The sequence below is a fragment of the Giraffa tippelskirchi genome, chromosome X, assembly GCF_054371585.1.
Source record: "Giraffa tippelskirchi isolate mGirTip1 chromosome X, T2T-mGirTip1v1.2.pri, whole genome shotgun sequence".
NCBI classification, from domain to species: domain Eukaryota; kingdom Metazoa; phylum Chordata; class Mammalia; order Artiodactyla; family Giraffidae; genus Giraffa; species Giraffa tippelskirchi.
Window position 1 is genome coordinate 56,724,491 of NC_137289.1, and position 19,189 is coordinate 56,743,679.

Genomic DNA, 19,189 nt, shown 5'->3' on the forward strand with positions numbered 1-19,189 from the left:
CACCAGGTGAGGATGAAAGTCCTTCTTTCTCATGGGGTCTTCTCTGATACCACCCCAAAGAGTGGGGAGGAGTACCTGGTTACAGTCAAGTAAGCATGGAATCCACATTTCCCAGTCTTTGCTGCCATGCTGAGGGCACAGAGTGTGTTTACTCTGTGATGTTAGGGCAGTTGTTGTCTAAAAGCTTTCTTGTTAGGATCCCCCTTTTCTGATTCTTTATCTAGATACAGCAGACTTTCCTTGGAGCTCTTTTTGTGTTTTCCTGTTGTTGTTTTAGGGTCTTCTGCTTCTCCAGCACCTCATCTGACATGTATGAGGCAAAAACAAAGCCGAGGGAATTCACTGCCTTGTTACTTGTTTCCCAAAGTCTCACACCAGTCTGCCTTTTTTCTTTCCACTTTTCAGAGGCTTCTTATATTTGTTTTACCTATAATATCCAGGATTTTTAACTGTATCTAGCCAAATTAATCTTGTCCCCAAGCAAAAGTTCATTCTTTTATTTTTTAATATAAGTAAAAGTGTATATACAGTTGACCCTTGAACAGTACAGATTTGTCCACTTATACATTTTTTAATAGTAAATACTGCAGTACTACTTGATCTAAAGTTGGTTGAACCAGAGATACAAAACCACAGATATGGAGGACCCATGGAAGTGGAGGAACTGAGTATATGGAGGGCCAACTGTGAGCTATATGCCAGTTTTTGACTGTGTGGACAGTCAGTACCCCTAGCCTCTGTGTTGTTCAAGGGTCAACTGTATTTGCATTCCCCCAATTCTTAGATTAAAAAATACCATGGTTTTTATGCATTGACTTTTTCTTTTAGCAGTGTATCCCAGAAGTCCCACCATAGCTTTATGTGGAGATATTAATAATTCTTCTTTAAGCCTACTTAGTATATACTGTGGTTGTGTGATAGTTCATCCAGTGCACAGATGATGGGTGTTTAACTTGCTTCTGTTTTTTCTTATACAAATAGTTCTTCAAGGAATTTCTGTATTAATAGCTGTCATCTTTTTGTGTCATTACCCATATATCTTTAGCATATAGATAGAATGTTTCTGGATATGGGGTTTCTTAGTCAAAGCGTAAGACATGTATAATTGTGCTGGGTATAAGCAAATTCCCCTTTATAGTGGTTGCATTACTTTCCTACAGCTACTGTAAGAAATTACTACAAACCTAGTATGTATAAAAAACAGAAATTAATGCACTCAACTGTTCTAGAAGTCAGAAGTCTGAAATTAGTTCTACTGTGCCAAACTCAAGGTATCAGCAGCATGACACTCCTTCTGGAGGTTCTAGAGGAGAATCTGTTCCTTGCCTCTTCAAGCTTCTCTTGGTGCTGACATTCCTTAGCTTGTGTCTGCATTGCTTCAAACTCTGCATTCCTGGTCATATTGCCTTCTCTTTTTCTGACTCTTCCTCCATGTCTCTGTTTTAAGGGCTCATGTGATTGCCTTTAGGGCCTGGATAATCAGGATAATCTCTCCATTCAAAATCCTTAACTTCATCACCTTTGCAAAGACCCTTTTTCCAAATATAGTAAAATTTATAGGTTCCAGAGGTTAGAATCTGATATTTTTAGAAAAAAAATATTAAGACTACTGCAGTAATCATAACCTTTGCATCCCCATGAGCAGATTGTGAAAGGACATGTTTTTTTATACTCTTATCAAAAGAGTGTGTTGATAATCTTTTGGATTTGCCAGTCTAATAGTTTAGAGATTGTATCTTACATTGGTAAGATGGTATCTTTTAATTGTATCTCTCTTACTGAAAGCAACTTTGAGACTCTATTTCATTCATTTAAAGGCAATTTCCATGTTTTCCATTAATTGTTTCTAACTTATTCCATGTATCTGATAGGGTTATTGTTTTTTAATGACATTTTTAATGATTCTAATAAGCTTTTATGTACAAGGAATAGCAACAGTTGGTTACACATATTTTTCTTGTGACTTTTTGATTGTCTAGCATGTTTTATGCAATGCCAATTGTTCTTGTTATTTTTATGTACTAAAATTTACTGATCTTTTTTTCTTTAATATGCCTAAATTTTGAGTCATAGTTAAGAAAGTTCTCCTTCCCATAAATGAGACTTTAATGTGAATATCTCATAGAGATCAATTAAATTTGAAGTAGAAGAAATGGAATACATCCATATTTATATGATGGATAAGCTTTGGTGCCATTCTTATAGGATGAGATACCTGAGGATATTGAGGAAGAGGAAGTAATCATCCTTTCAATACTTATTTTTAAACAATAAGAGGACTTATCTAATTTAACAAGAAATCTGACAGAAAGCAGTTCCAAGATTGGTTTCATTTAGCTGTTCCAACAGTGTCATCAAGGACTTAGGTTCTTTCCATCTTCAGGGTTTGTTGGTTTGTCTGGCTCTCATGATCTCAAGATGGCTGCCATAGTTCCAGGCTTCACACCCAATTGACAACATCCAGAGGCCAAAAAAGAGTGTCAACCTGCTTCTTTTTCCTAAACCCCTCTTTTTTTTAACTGTGGCAAAATATACATAACAAATTTATCATGTTAACCATATTTAAATGTATAGCTCAGGGGCATTTAGTGCATTCATGTTGTTGTACAACCATTACCACTTCCCATTTCCAGAAATTATCAACCCAAACTGAAACTCTGTGCTAATTAAACAATAACTCCCCATTGTCTGCTCCCCCAAGCCCCTGGTAACCACTATTCTACTTTCTGTCTCTATGAATTTGACTATTATATATATATATATTTATATGAAATAAAGGAAATAATATAATATCTCTCTTTACTGTTTGGAATATTTCACTTAGCATAATGTCTTAGCATATTATATAATATATATATTAGATATATTATAATATATATTATAAATATATATAAATATATGTAATATATAATATAATATAATATAATATATATTGCCAATATATAATATATATAATATAATATAATATATTGCCAATATAATATTATGTTATATATATATGTTATATATATATATATATTATGTTATATATATATGTTATATATATATGTTATATATATTATGTTATATATATATATGCCAATATAATATTATGTTATATATATATATATATGTTATATATATATATATATATATTATGTTATATATATATTTCATATAAAGGAAATAATATAATATCTCTCTTTAGTGTTTGGAATATTTCACTTAGCATAATGTCTTAGCATATTATATAATATATATATTATAATGTATTATAATATATATATTATATAATATATATAATATATATTATAATATATATTATATAATATATAATATAATATATATTGCCAATATATAATATATATAATATAATACATATTGCCAGTTATATTGCAATATAATATATACATTATATTATATATATTATATAATATATATATTATATATATATTTCATATAAAGGGAATAATATAATATCTCTTTTTAGTGTTTGGAATATTTCACTTAGCATAATGTCTTCAAGGTTCACTCATGTTGTAGCATGTATCAGAATTTCATTCCAGTTTAAGGCTGAATAATATTCCATTGTGTGTTTATACCACAATTCATTTATCCATCCGTCAATGGACATTTGAGTTGTTTCTACCTTCTGACTATTGTGAATAGTCTAAGATCTTTGTTGTACACGTATCTGTTTGAGCGCTGCTTTTCTTTCCTTGTGGCTTCCCTTGTGGCTCAGCTGGTAAAGAATCTGATTTGCCTTCAATGCAGGAGACCTGGGTTCGATCCCTGGGTTGGGAAGAGCCCCTGTAGACGAGAAAGACTACCCACACCAGTATTTTGGCATGGAGAATTCCATGGACTATATAGTCCATGGGGTTGCAAAGAGTCAGACATGAATGAGTGACTTTCACTTTCACTTTAATTCTTTGGGGTTTATACCCATAAGTTTAATTGCTGAATCATATGAAAATTGTGTGTTTAATTTTGGGGGGGAACCACCATCCTGTTTTCTATCTCATCTACACCATTTTACGTTCCCACCAGCAAAGTACAGATGATTTCTTCACATCCTCACCAACGCTTGTTAATTTCTGGGTTTTGTTTGTTATTTATTAATTTCTAATTGAAGTATAGTTGGCCTTGGATATCATTTTAGTTTCAGGTGTACAACATACTGATTCAATATTTTTATAGATTTTACCCACAAAAATTTCACGTCTTAGATGAAATCGACAAGTTCCTCCAAAAGGACCAGCTACATTCAATTTGAACAGTTATATAACTGCTAAGAAAATGGAATTTTTAATTTAACAACTCCCCCAAAAAATCAAAATCCCCAAGCCAAGATGACTTCACTTTGATTTTATTTCACTGAAAAATAAAATCAAAGTTTTTCTTTCACTAAAAATCATCCTGGAAATATCTGCATATCATGTAGATACTTTTCTCATTGTTTTTTTAATAGCTGCATAGTGTGTGTACAACAGTTTATTCAACTAATATCCTTTATTTGGACATTTAGATAGTATTATGGTGTTTTCTAACTGCAAACAATGCTACAGTGAGTATCCCTTTGTATATGTGTTTTCATATCGCTAGAATTTTTTTCTTTAGGGTTCAGTTCAGTTCAGTCACTCAGTCGTGTCCAATTCTTTGAGACCCCATTATCCGCAGCACGCCAGGCCTCCCTGTCCATCACCAACTCCCGGAGTTTACCCAAACTCATGTCCATCAAGATTGGTGATGCCATCCAGCCATCTCATCCTCTGTCGTCCCCTTCTCCTCCTGCCCCCAATCCTTCCCAGCATCAGGGTCTTTTCCAATGAGTCAACTCTTCACATGAGGTGGCCAAAGAATTGGAGTTTCAGCTTCAACATCAGTCCTTCCAATGAACATCCAGGACTGATCTCCTTTAGGATGGACTGGTCGGATCTCCTTGCAGTTCAAGGGACTCTCAGGAATCTTCTCCAACACCACAGTTCAAAAGCATCAATTCTTTGGTGCTTAGCCTTCTTCACAGTCCAACTCTCACATCCATACATGACTACTGGAAAAACCATAGCCTTGACTAGACGGACCTTTGTTGGCAAAGTAATGTCTCTGCTTTTTAATATGCTACCTAGGTTGGTCATAACTTTCCTTCCAAGGAGTAAGTGTCTTTTAACTTCATGGCTGCAATCACCATCTGCAGTGATTGTGGAGCCCCAAAAAATAACATCTGATACTGTTTCCCCATCCATTTCCCATGAAGTGATGGGACCAGATGCCATGATCTTAGTTTTCTGAATGTTGAGCTTGAAGCCAACTTTTTCACTCTCCTCTCTCACTTTCATCAAGAAGCTTTTTAGTTCCTCTTCACTTTCTGCCATAAGGGTGGTGTCATCTACATATCTGAGGTTATTGATATTTCTCCCGGCAATCTTGATTTCAGCTTGTGCTTCTTCCAGTCCAGCGTTTCTCATGATGTACTTTGCAAATAAGTTAAATAAGCAGGGTGACAATATATAGCCTTGACGTATCCCTTTTCCTATTTGGAATCAGTCTGTTTTTCCATGTCCAGTTCTTACAGTTGCTTCCTGACCTGCATACAGGTTTCTCAAGAGACAGGTCAGGTGGTCTGGAATTCCCATCTCTTTCAGAATTTTCCACAGTTTATTGTGATCCACACATTCAGAGGCTTTGACATACTCAGTAAAGCAGAAATAGATGTTTTTCTGGAACTCTCTTGCTTTTTCGATGATCCAACGGATGTTGGCAATTTGATCTCTGGTTCCTCTGCCTTTTCTAAATCCAGCTTGAACATCTGGAAGTTCACGGTTCACATATTGCTGAAGCCTGGCTTGGAGAATTTTGAGCATTACTTTACTAGCATGTGAGATGAGTGCAATTGTGTGGTAGTTTGAGCATTCTTTGGCATTGCCTTTCTTTAGGATTGGGATGAAAACTGACCTTTTCCAGTCCTGTGGCCACTGTTGAGTTTTCCAAATTTGCTGGCATATTGAGTGCAGCACTTTCACAGCATCATCTTTTAGGATTTGTAATAGCTCAACTGGAATTGCATCACCTCCACTTGCTTTGTTTGTAGTGATGCTTTCTAAGGCCCCCTTGACTTCACATTTCAGGATGTGTGGCTCTAGGTGAGTAATCACACCATCATGATTATCTGTGTCCTGAAGATCTTTTTTGTACAATTCTTCTGTGTATTCTTGCCACCTCTTCTTAATATCTTCTGCTTCTGTTAGGTCCATAGCATTTCTGTCCTTTATCAAGCCCTTTTTTGCTTGAAATGTTCCCTTGGAATCTCTAATTTTCTTGAAGAGATCTCTAGTCTTTCTCATTCTGTTGTTTTCCTCTATTTCTTTGCATTGATCGCTGAGGAAGGCTTTCTTATCTCTCCTTGCTATTCTTTGGAACTCTGCATTCAGATGGGAATATCTTTCCTTTTCTCCTTTGCTTTTCACTTCTCTTCTTTTCCCAGCTATTTGTAAGACCTCCTCAGACAGCCATTTTGCTTTTGTGCATTTCTTTTCCATGGGGATGGTTTTGATCCCTGTCTCCTGTACAATGTCACAAACCTCTGTCCATAGTTCATCGGGCACTCTATCAGATCTAGTCCCTTAAATCTATTTGTCACTTCCACTGTATAATCATAAGGGATTTGATTTAGGTCATACCTGAATGGTCTAGTGGTTTTCCCTACTTTCTTCAATTTCAGTCTGAATTTGGCAATAAGGAGTTCATCGTCTGAGCCACAGTCTGCTCCCGGTCTTGTTTTTGCTGACTGTATAGAGCTTCTCCATCTTTGGCTGCAAAGAATATAACCAATCTGATTTCGGTGTTGACCATCTGGTGATGTCCATGTGTAGAGTTTTCTCTTGTGTTGTTGGAAGAGGGTGTTTGCTATGACCAGTGCGTTCTCTTGGCAAAACTCGATTAGCCTTTGCCCTGCTTCACTCTGTACTCCAAGCCCAAATTTGCCTGTTACTCCAGGTGTTTCTTGATTTCCTACTTTTGCATTCCAGTCCCCTATAATGAAACAGACATCTTTTTTGGGTGTTAGTTCTAAAAGGTCTTGTAGGTCTTCATAGAACTGTTCAATGTCAGCTTCTTCAGCGATACTGGTTGGGGCATAGGCTTGGATTACCTTGATATTGAATGGTTTGCTTTGGAAACGAACAGAGATCATTCTGTCATTTTTGAGATTGCAGCCAAGTACTGCATTTCAGACTCTTTTGTTGACCATGATGGCTACTTCATTTCTTCTAAGGAATTCCTGCCCGCAGTAGTAGATATAATGGTCATCTGAGTTAAATTCACCCATTCTAGTCCACTTAGTTCACTGATTCCTAGAATGTCGACGTTCACTCTTGCCATCTCCTGTTTGACCACTTCCAATTTGCCTTGATTCATGGACCTTGGCATTGATTGGAGAAGGGAATGGCAAACCATTTCAGTATTCTTGTCTTGAGAACCCCATGAACAGTATGAAAAGGCAAAATGATAGGATACTGAAGGAGGAGCTCCCCAGGTCAGTAGGTGCCCAATATGCTACTGGAGATCAGTGGAGAAATAACTCCAAAAAGAATGAAGGGATGGAGCCAAAGCAAAAACAATTCTTTAGGGTAAAAATCCAATAAATGGAATTGCTGGCTCTAAGGATAAATGCAAAGAATGAACTACTTGGTACATGTAACAACTATGATGATTTTCCAGGGAATTATGCTGAGTGAAAAAGCTGACTTCAAAAGTTTCCACACTCCATTTCTGTAACATTCTTGAAATGATAAAACTTTAGAAATGGAGGACAGTTTAGTGGTTGCCAGAGATGAAGGAAGTGTGGGGATAGGAGGACAAAGTTAAAAAGTTGTAGCTGGGAAAAAAAAGAAACAACAAAAAAAAAACGACAAATAAGATCCTTGTGCAGATGACAGCACCCTTATCGCAGAAAGTGAATAGGAACTAAAAAGCCTCTTGATGAAAGTGAGAGAGGAGAGTGAAAAAGTTGGCTTCAAACTCAACATTCAGAAAACTAAGATCATGGCCTCTGGTCCCATCATTTCATGGGAAATGGATGGGGAAACAGTGGAAACAGTGTCAGACTTTATTTTTTGGGGCTCCAAAATCACTGCAGATGGTGATTTCAGCCACGAAATTAAAAGACACTTATTCCTTGGAAGGAAAGTTATGACCAACCTAGATAGCATATTAAAAAGCAGAGACATTACTTTGCCAACAAAGGTCCGTCTAGTCAAGGCTATGGTTTTTCCAGTAGTCATGTATGGATGTGAGAGTTGGATGGTGAAGAAAGCTGAGCACCAAAGAATTGATGCTTTTGAACTGTGGTATTGGAGAAGACTCTTGAGAGTCCCTTGGACTACAAGGAGATCCAACCAGTCCATCCTAAAGGAGATCAGTCCTGGATGTTCATTGGAAGGACTGATGTTGAAGCTGAAACTCCAATACTTTGGCCACCTCACGCTAAAAGTTGACTCATTGGAAAAGACCCTGATGCTGGGAAGGATTGGGGGCAGGAGGAGAAGGGGACGACAGAGGATGAGATGGCTGGATGGCATCACCAATCTCGATGGACATGAGTTTGGGTAAACTCCGGGAGTTGGTGATGGACAGGGAGGCCTGGCGTGCTGTGATTCATGGGGTTGCAAAGAGTCGGACATGACTGAGTGACTGAACTGAACTGTTAGTGGAATTGTTCATTATCTTTGTGTTATCAGTTTCCTGTTTGTGTTATTGTCCCATAGTTTTGTAAGAGGTTACCACTGGGGGAAACTTTCTCTGTAAATATTTCTTACAACTGCTTGTGAATTTGGAATCATCTCAAAGTTTAATTTTAAATGTTTATTTTTTTTTAAGAAAAGAATTTTACAAGTACTTGGGAAAAGGAAAAGTGTGTGACTCACATAGATCTTTTATTCTATAGGCAAATAAGTACTTGCTTGCTCCCTGGATGTTTGCAGAGTATCATGAGAGGTGTTCCATAATTTCATTGAAAGGAAATAAGATATATCTAGTGATCCATTTTGTTATTCAAGCTGTTATTATATTAGTCACTTAAAGACTTCCATAACAAAATACCATGGACTGGGTGGCTTAAACAATAGAAACTTATTTCTCACAGTTTTGGAGGCTGAGAAGTCCAAGATCAAGTGCCAGGGATTCCGCTTCCCAGTGAAAGGCTCACCTGATTTTCAGATAGCATCTTGCTGTGTCCTCGCATGGTAGAGAGAGAGAGAGAGGAAGCAAATTCTCTGATATCTCTTATTAAAAGAATACTAATCCCATCATAAGGACTCCAATATTATGACTTCATCTAAACTGCATAAAGAAGGTTGAGCACCAAAGAACTGATGCTTTTGAACTGTGATGCTGGAGAAGACTCTTGAGAGTTCCTTGGATTGCACGGAGGTCAAAGCAGTCAATCCTAAAGGAAATCAACCCTGAATATTCATTGGAAGGACTGATGCTGAAGCTCCAATACTTTGGCCACCTGATGTGAAGAGCCGACTCATTGGAAAAGACTCTGATGCTGGAAAAGATTGAGGGCAGGAGGAGAAGAGGGCAACAGAGGATGAGATGGTTGGATAGCATCACTGACTTAATGGACATGAGTTTGAGGAAACTCCAGGAGATAGTAAAGGACAGGGAAGCTTAGCGTGTTGCAGTCCAAGGGGTCACAAAGAGTCAGACATGACTAAGCGACTGAACAACAATAAAGCTACACAAAGGCCCCATTTCCAAATACCATCATATTGAAACTTAGGGTTTCAACATATGAATTGAGGGTGGGAGAGTAGGGACACAATACGGTTCACAGCAGTCATCAATGCACTTTCAGAGCAAACAAAAGAGTTCAGATAATAATTATGTAATAAAGGACAATTCACTCACTGCCCTCTGTCACTCTTTCCTACCCTTGGAATGGTTGAGTTTAAGTCCCAGATACACAAGTGTTATATAGTAACAATGTGAATGAAAGATATTTTTTTAAAAACCCTGATATAAAATAATATCGATGACTCACAAGAATAATGTTGATCAAAAGAAGCAAGGCACAAAAGATGCACACATTATAAGATGCCAATTATGTAAAGTTCAAAATCAGGCAAAACTATCCTATAATGTTAGACGTCAGGACAGTGGTTTACCCATTTAGAATGGGCCAGTAGTGATAGCAGAGGGAGAACTAAAAAGTGGCTTCTGGATTTGAATATAGTGTTCTGTTTTGTGATCTGGTTGCTGATTACACAGGTGTGTTCACTTTATGAAAATTCACTGAAGTGTACTCCTATGATTTGTACTTCTCTATATGATTATGACACATCAATAAAAATTTCTAAAAGAATCCTATAAAAAGAAGATCTGAATGAATGAAAATCTATACCATATTCAGGATTCCTTGTTGAGGCATCATTTTATGCTAGACAACTTTAGAAACTTGAACTCAAAGAATTAAAATATCAAGTAAAATTCTAAATTTAAGTTCCTAATACTCAAGTTTCTGTGATATGCATAGCAACTGAGCTAAAAGAATGGGTGTGTGTGAATTCTGGAAAAGTCTAAGAAGGAAAACCATACATAGCAGTACATTCTTGTGAGATATTACTGTTTATTTCCTTTCCCTTTTTTCTCATTTCATACCCCTTTTCCAGTAGGAAGCTTCAGTGGGGCATTGTGGCAGGGCCAGAAGCAGAAATGCATATGGTCAGTGAGTCATCCTATTATCTGTAACTCATTGAATAAATGTTGTTTCCCTGGATTGCAAGAGAAAACCTTGGAAGATACTCTTCCACCTCAAGACCTGGTGGTGGCCCCAGGTAAGTCTAGGAGACTGGGTAGCCAGTCTTGCCAGTGATTCACCAACCTGGAATGTGGAACTAAAAGAATAGGGCCACATGACCCAAAGGCATTATGCCAGCCAGGTTAAAGTTTATCTGTAAATTATGTGGCAACACAATCAATAACAGCAGGGAAAAGTACAGGATTCAGTGTTAGATAAACCCAACAGTATTGACTTACATTAGATAGCCTATTAGCTTGGCAAGAACAAGTCTCAAGATTATTTTCAGTTCATTTGAAACCCTACTCTGATTGCTTTGACCCTTACAACTTGGAATCAATTGTATTTCCCTTTGTTTTTCCACATTATTTCACTTCTTGCTACAGAGGATAGGGCATATTTCCTACTCTGTGGCTTAGTGCCCCTTCCTATGGCTTATGACTATGTACGTGCACCAGAGTGTGCTTGCGTCCTGTGTGTATGTGTGTGTGTGAGAGAGAGAGAGAAAGGAAGAGAGAGAGAGAAATATGTGAATGAATGAATGTTTTAGACTATATCCTTTGAGGGTTTAAGTGGAAACATAAACCAAGACAATCAGTTGAAAATTTTTGTACAGATAAAATTTGGGTGAATTTATATTAATACGCATTTATATTCTTATATATGAAAATCCTTATTTTATCAATACACTGATGGTAATGCACATGAAATTTGTCATTCAGCTCTGTTTTATTCCTATAGAATGTAAGGTGTGAGAGAGGGATATATTCTCATGACTGAGAGAAATACACGGTGCTTCCCTGTTTTATAGACGAGGACAGCAATGAGGGAAAGACTTACCCAAGGCTAGTGATGATTTAGGCACTAGCACCCAGATCTCCCGATTCCGCTGCTATGCTTTGACCTGAAGCTCAATTATTATGCTTAGATTTGTACCCTTGTATATTTGTCTTCCAGGGGCTCAAAATTATTTATAGATATGCCATTCACAAACTTTCTGATGTCAACCTAAAGCAGGAAACAGATCAGACAAGAAAACACCATGATTAAATGGCAGGATTATTAAGCAGAGTATCAGGAAAAATCACAGAAGTGTTTTCTGCTTTGGGTCCTGCCACTGTTTTGGCTAATAACTAATCTAGCCTCTCTGAGCTTCAGATTATTTTAAACTGAAGTCAGTGGGTCAGAAAACCTCTAAGACCATTCTACTTCTCACAATAATAAGGGAGATAAAGGACTTGGCTGCTAAGAACCTTTTGCCATCTGTAAGATGAGTGAAAATTTCCTGCTGCTAATAGAGAGGAAACTTTCTTCACTACATGTTGGAGGAGATTTGAGGCTGACCCTGTAAACTCTGTCACGTATGGCTTCACCATTAACCACGGGTATTTAATCATCTAGATACGTAAGCATAGCTGTGTACTAATGACTCATCTGGTCCTAGTATTATGTCGATGAAAATTCAATTAACAAGTTAAGAAGAAAAATAAGGGAATTTTATTCAGGCCAAACAGAAGATTACAACCCAGGAAGCAGATTCTCAGAAAGCTCTGAGAACTGTTCTCCTATTAGAAGCCTCCTGAAGGCATAGTTGTATACATTTTCATTACAAAGAATCATACATCAAAATGACATACTGATATTTTACCTAAAGTTCATCAAGGATACATAGTCTACATAAGCATGTACAAAACAAGAAGCAAGTTATTATGACCCCCTACAGAGGTGGGAAAGAATGCCATTCTTTTAAGAAGCTACATTTCTACCAACAGAATAAAGGGGGGGGAAAAAACAGAACATTTTACATTTAATTTTTCTTGTTCTGCCTTAAAATATAAATTTTATCAGTTAGAAGCAGAGTATGAAGTGAAGGGGGAAATGACAACAGGTGAATACAAATGCTGTATTACACACCTTAAATTTGTTGTTTCTTTAGCTATTCACAATAATTCACTTATGTAAGAATCATTGCTCACATTTTACAAACAAGTAAATAGGTACAGGGGTTTCCCAGGTGGTGCTAGTGGTAAAAAACATGCCCGCTAATGCAGGAGACATAAGAGGCACGGGTTCGATCTCTGGGTTGGGAAGATACCCTGAAGGAGGGCACAGAAACCCACTCTAGTACACTTGCCTGGAGAATCCCATGGACAGAGGAGCCTGGTGGGCTACAGTCCATGGGATCCCAAAGAGTTGGACATGACTGAAGCGACATAACACAGCAAATAGGTTAAGCAAAGAGGTTAAGGGTATTTTTAAGGTAGCAGTACTAATAAGAGGCATAATATGAATTTTAACTCACGTTTGACACTCAAGCCTAGATTGTTTCTCTACCACACTGCCTTATAGAGTGCATGATACTGAAATAATTACATAACTTCTTTTCCTCTAGACATTCATTCTACTTTGCAAAGCACTTTGTGTATACTTATTTCATCACACAGAATATTAGAAGTACATATCCTCAATGATTGGGCTCAATAAAATCAATTTTAACTGCTTCATAGTAGATATTCTTCAGTGAAGTATTTTTGTTTTCTTTTATTTCTTTTGCTATGAGCATGTACAGTTGAAGAATTAATGAACACTAATACAGTGAGATACCACAGCTTTGATTCACGCTCAAGTATCTTTCCACTGTTTGGATATTTGCATTGATGATGCAAAAGAAATGGTGGATAAAACTCGAAATCAGTTTGCCAATAAATTTAGCAGTTTATATACAATAGGAAAAAATTCCTTGAAAAACAAAACTATCTACATGGATCCAAGAGGAAATAGAAAATCTGAATAGTCTCATACATATTAAAGAAACTGAATCTGTAATTTAAAACCTATCCAAAAGCTGAGCGCCGAAGAATTGATGCTTTTGAACTGTGGTGTTGGAGAAGACTTTTGGGAGTCCCTTGGACTGCAGGAAGATCCAACCAGTCCATCCTAAAGGAGATCAGTCCTGGGTGTTCATTGGAAGGACTGATGTTGAAGCTGAAACTCCAATACTTTGGCCACCTCATGCGAAGAGTTGACTCATTTGAAAAGACCCTAATGCTGGGAAGGATTGGGGCAGGAGGAGAAGGGGATGACAGAGGATGAGATGGCTGGATGGCATCACTGACTCGATGGACATGGGTTTGGGTAGACTCCAGGAGTTGGTGATGGACAGGGAGGCCTGGCGTGCTGCGATTCATGGGGTCGCAAAGAGTCGGACACGACTGAGCGACTGAACTGAACTGAAAAAGAAAAAATTCTCCAGAATCAGATAGCTTCATTGGTGAATTCTTCCAAACATTTCCAAAAGAAATGATACAGATCATACGTAAATTGGGGTTCCATGGTGGCTCAGACGGTAAAGAATCTGCCTGCAATGCAGGAGACCCAGGTTCAATCCCTGGATCAGGAAGATCCCCTGGAGAAGGGAATGGCAACTCACTGCAGTATTCTTGCCTGGGAAATCCCATGGACAGAAGAGCCTGGAGGGCTACAGTCCATGGGGAGGGGGCTACAGCCCATGGGTTCACAAAGAGTTGGACACCACTGAATGACTAATACTTTCACTTTTCATACATAAATTCTTAAATATAACAGAAAAAAGAAAAATACATCTCAACTTGTTTTGTGAGTCTAGCATATTCTTGATACCAAACTTGGAAAGGAGTTTATAAGAAAGGAAGACCATAGGTCGACAACTGTTATGAACACATACACAAAAATATAAAAGTAGAAAAGGATGCTATATAACTGAAACCTTTTTGAGAATTTTTTTCACTCAGTGTAATTTTCTTGAGGTTCATCCAAGTTATTGAATGCATCAACAGTTCTTTGTTTTTATTTTTGTTTTTTTCTGAGTAGTATTTCATGATATGGATGCACCACAATTTGTTTAATAATTCTCCTGTTAAATGACACCTGGGTTGTTTCCAGTTTTTGAATTTTATGAACAAAGCTGCTATAAACATCTGTGTACAGGTTTGTATGTTAATATAAGTTTTCATTTCTCAGGGATAAATAGCCAAGAGTTCAATTGCCAGATCATATGATAATTGCATATTCGGGGTTTTTTTAATTTATTTATTTATTTATTTTTGGCTGTGCTGGGTCTTCGTTGCTGCGTGGGCTTTTCTCTAGCTGCAGCAAGTGGGGGCTAAACTCTGGTTGCAGTGCATAGGCTTGCAGTGGCTTTTCTTGTTGTGGAGCATGAGCTCTAGGGTGCTTGGCCTTCAGTAGTTGCGGCACATAGACTCAGTAGTTGCAGTTCCCAGACTCTAAAGCACAGGCTCAATAGTTGTGGTTCACGAGCTTAGTTGCTTCACAGCATGTGAGATCTTCACAGATCAGGGATAGAACTCGTGTCTCCTGCATTGGCAGGCGGGTTCTTTACCATTGAGCCATCAGGGAAGCCCACATATTCAGTTTTTAAAGAAACTTGCAAAATATTTTCCAGAGTGGCTTTTTACATTCCCACCAGCATTGTATTAGAGATCCAGTTTTTCTACATCCTCACCAGCATTTGGTGGTTCTCCTATTTCTTATGTAAGCCACTGATTAAATGTGTAGTAATATCTCACTGTGGTTTTAATTTGCATTTCCCTAATGGTTAATGATATTGAACATGTTTTCATGTGCCTGCTTGCCATCTTTATATCTTGTTCAGTGAAATATGTCTTTAGGTATTTTGCCAATTTTCTAATTGGATTTTTTTTTTACTGTTGAGTTTTAAGAGATTTTTATACATTATAGAAGCAAGTCCTTTAATGAATATGTGCTTTGCAAACATTTTTCTCCCAGTCTGTAGCTTGCCTTTTCATCTTCTTAATATGGCCTTTCATAGAGCAAATGTTGATTTTCATGAGGTCCAATTTATCAGTTTTTGCTTATTGAAGCTTTATTGAGGTATAATTGATATACAAAAATGTACATATTTAATGTATACATTTGATGAGTTTGGATATACACATATACCCATGATACCATCACCACAATCAAAGTGATAAACATACCCATCAACTCCAAAAATTTTCTTGTTTTTTTAATGGTTATTTTTGTGGTAATAACACTTAATATGAAATCTATCCTCTTAACATATTTTACAGTTCACAATACCATATGGTTAACTTAGGCACTATGTTGTATAGCAAATCTCTATTTTTCACCTTGCATAACTGAAACTTTATACCCATTGAACAATAACTCCCCTTTTCCTCTCCCCTGTCAGCCCCTGGCAACCACCGTTCTATGTTTTACTTCTATGAGTTTGACTATTTTAGATGCCACATTTATAGGGTTTGCCCTTCTGTGACTAGCTAATTTTACTTAGTACAGTGTCCTCTCATTTCATCCATGTTGTCACAAAAGAAAGGATTTCCTTCTTTTTAAGGCTGGATAATATTCCATGATGTGTACACACCATGTTTTCTTTATCCATTTGTCTGTTGGACATTTGGGTTTTTTCTATATCTTGACTATTGTGAATAATGTTGCAATGAACCTGGAAGTACAGATATCTCTTCAAGTTGATGATTTCAATTCTGTATATGCAGAAGTGGAATTGCTAGATCATATGGTAGTTCCATTTTTAAATCTTGCTTTTGATATCATGTCTAAAATGATCTGTGCGCTGAGAAGTATACGACACTGATGAAAGAGATTGAAGAAGATATAAACAGATGGAAAGAAATCTCATGTTCTTGGATTGGAACAATTCATATTGTAAAAATGTCCATACTACCTAGAAGTGATCTGCAGATTCAGTGCAATCCCAATCAAAATTCCAATGGCATTTTTCACAGAAAAAAAAAAAAAAAACTATCCTAACTTTTGTTTGGAGCTATAAAAGGTGGCAAATAGCTGAAAACAATCCTGAAAAAGAAGAACAAAGATGAAAGCATCACACTACCTGATTTTAAGCTATATTGTTGTTGTTCAGTCACTCAGTCATGTCTGATTCTTTGCAATCTCATGGACTGCCACATGCCAGGCTTCCCTGTTCTTCACTATCTCCTGGAGTTTGCTCAAATTCATATCCATTGAGTTGATGACACCATCCAACCATCTCATTCTCTGCCCCTGCCTTCTCCTCCTGCCTTCAGTCTTCCCCAGCATCAGGGTCTTTTCCAATGAGTCAGCTCTTTACATCAGGTGACCAAAGTATTGGAGCTTCAACTTCAGCATCAGTCCTTCCAATGAATATCTAGGTTTGATTTCCTTTAGGATTGTCTGGTTTGATCTCCTTGCTGTCCAAGGGATTCTCAAGAGCCTTTTTCTTCTCCAGCACCACAGTCCGAAAGCATCAGTTTTTTGGCGCTCAGCCTTCTTTATGATCCAGCTCTCATATCTGTACATGACTACTGGAAAAACCTGACTATACAGACCTTTGTCAACAAAGTGATGTCTCTGCTTTTTAATATGCTGTCTAGGTTGGTTATAACTTTTTTTCCCAAGGAGCAAGCATCTTTTAACTTCATGGCAGCAGTCACCATCTGCAGTGATTTTGGAGCTCAAGAAAATAAAGTCTGTCACTGTTTTCATTTTTTTCTCCATTTGTTTGCCATGAAGTGATGGGACCAGATGCCATGATCTTAGTTTTTTGAATGTTGAGTTTTAAGCCAGCTTTTTCACTCTCCTTATATCTTCACCTTCATCAAGAGGCTCTTTAGTTCCTCTTCGCTTTCTGCCATAAGGGTCGTATCATCTGCATATCTGAGGTTATTGTTATTTCTCCTGGCAATCTTGATTCCAGCTTGAGCTTCATCCTTGGGCGTTTCACATGATGTACTCTGCATATAAGCTAAATAAACAGGGTAACAATATACAGCCTTAATGTGCTCCTTTCCCAATTTTCAACCAGCCCATTGTTCCATGTCTGGTTCTAACTGTTGCTTCTTGACCTACATACAGGTTTCTCTGGTATTCCTATCTCTTTCAGAATTTTCCACAGGTTGTTGTGATCTACATAGTCAAGTGCTTTCACATAGTCATGAAGCAGATGATGTTTTTCTGGAATTCCCTTGCTTTTCGTATGATCCAACAGATGTTGGCAATTTGATCTCTGGTTCCTCTGCCTTTTCTAAATCCAGTTTTTACATCTAGAAATACTTGGTTCATGTACTGTTGAAGCCTAACTTGAAGGATTTTGAGCATTACCTTGCTAGCATTTGAAATCAGTGCGATTGTACAGTAGTTCGAACATTCTTTGTGTTCAAAAGGCATCGCCCTTCTTTTGGATTGAAAGAAGAACTGACCTTTTCCAGTTTGGTGGCCGCTGCTGAGTTTTCCAAATTTGCTGGCATATTAAGTGCAGCACTTCCAACAGCATCATCTTTTAGGATTTGAAATAGCTCAATTGGAATCCCATCACCTCCACTTGCTTTGTTTGTAGTGATGCTTCCTAAGGCCCACTTGATTTCACACACCATGATGTCTGACTCTTAGATGAGTGATCACACCATTGTGGTTATCCAGGTCATTAAGACCCATTTTTGTACAGTTCTTTCTATGTATTCTTGCCACCTCTTCTTAATATCATCTGCTTCTGTTAAGTCCATACCATTTCTGTCCTTTATTGTGCTCATCTTTGCATGGAAAGTTCCCTTGGTATCTCTAATTTTCTTGAAGCGATCTCTAGTCTTTCCCACCCTATTGTTTTCCTCTATTTCTTTGCACTGATCACTGAGGAAGGCTTTCTTATCTCTCCTTGCTATTCTTTGGAACTCTGCATTCAAATGGGAATATCTTTCCTTTTTTCCTTTGCCATTCGCTTCTCTTCTTTTCAGAGCTGCAAGGCCTCCTTAGACAACCATTTTTCCTTTTTGCATTTCTTTTTCTTGGGGATGGTCTTGATCACTGCCTCCTGTACAATGTCATGAACCTCCATCCATAGTTCTTCAGGCACTCTATCAGATCTAATCCCTTGAATCTATTTGTAACTTCAACTATTTAAGCTGTATTACAAAACTATAGTAATGAAAGCAGTATGGTACTGGCAAAGAAACAGGTACTGGAACAGAACTGAAAGCACAGAAATAGACCCACTCATATAGAGTCAACTAATTTTTGACCCAGGTGTCAAGAACATACAATGGGGAGAGGACTGATTCTTCAATAAATGGTACTAAGAAAGCTAGATATCCATATACAAAAGAAGGAAACTGCACCCATATCTTACACCACTCAGAAAAAACAGCATATGATCCAGCAATCTTGCACCTGGCTATATATCTGGAGGAATTGAAATTAGTATTTTCAAGAGATAGCTGCACCCCTATGTTCATTTCAGCGTTATTCACAATAGCCCAGATATGGAAACAGCTTAAATGTTCTTCAGTGAATGAATGGATAAAAAAGAGGGATATAATATATATGTATATATACATATATATGTATACACACGCATATATTGTTTCATTGTATGTG

At 37.4% G+C, this 19,189-nt stretch overlaps 1 protein-coding gene across 23 annotated transcripts in view; it reads left to right on the forward strand.

Moving 5' to 3' along the window:
* Positions 1 to 19,189, forward strand: part of ZMAT1 (zinc finger matrin-type 1) — a 146,953-nt gene that overhangs the window by 13,274 nt on the left and 114,490 nt on the right. Inside the window, exon 7 of one of the 23 annotated variants that reach the window (XR_014075814.1) lies at positions 9,122 to 10,356. The exons of the other annotated variants lie outside the window; for them this stretch is intronic. The gene's annotated coding sequence lies outside the window, so the exon portion shown is untranslated. Of the gene's footprint in view, positions 1 to 9,121; positions 10,357 to 19,189 lie in introns of those variants that run through there. 23 annotated transcript variants of the gene reach the window in all.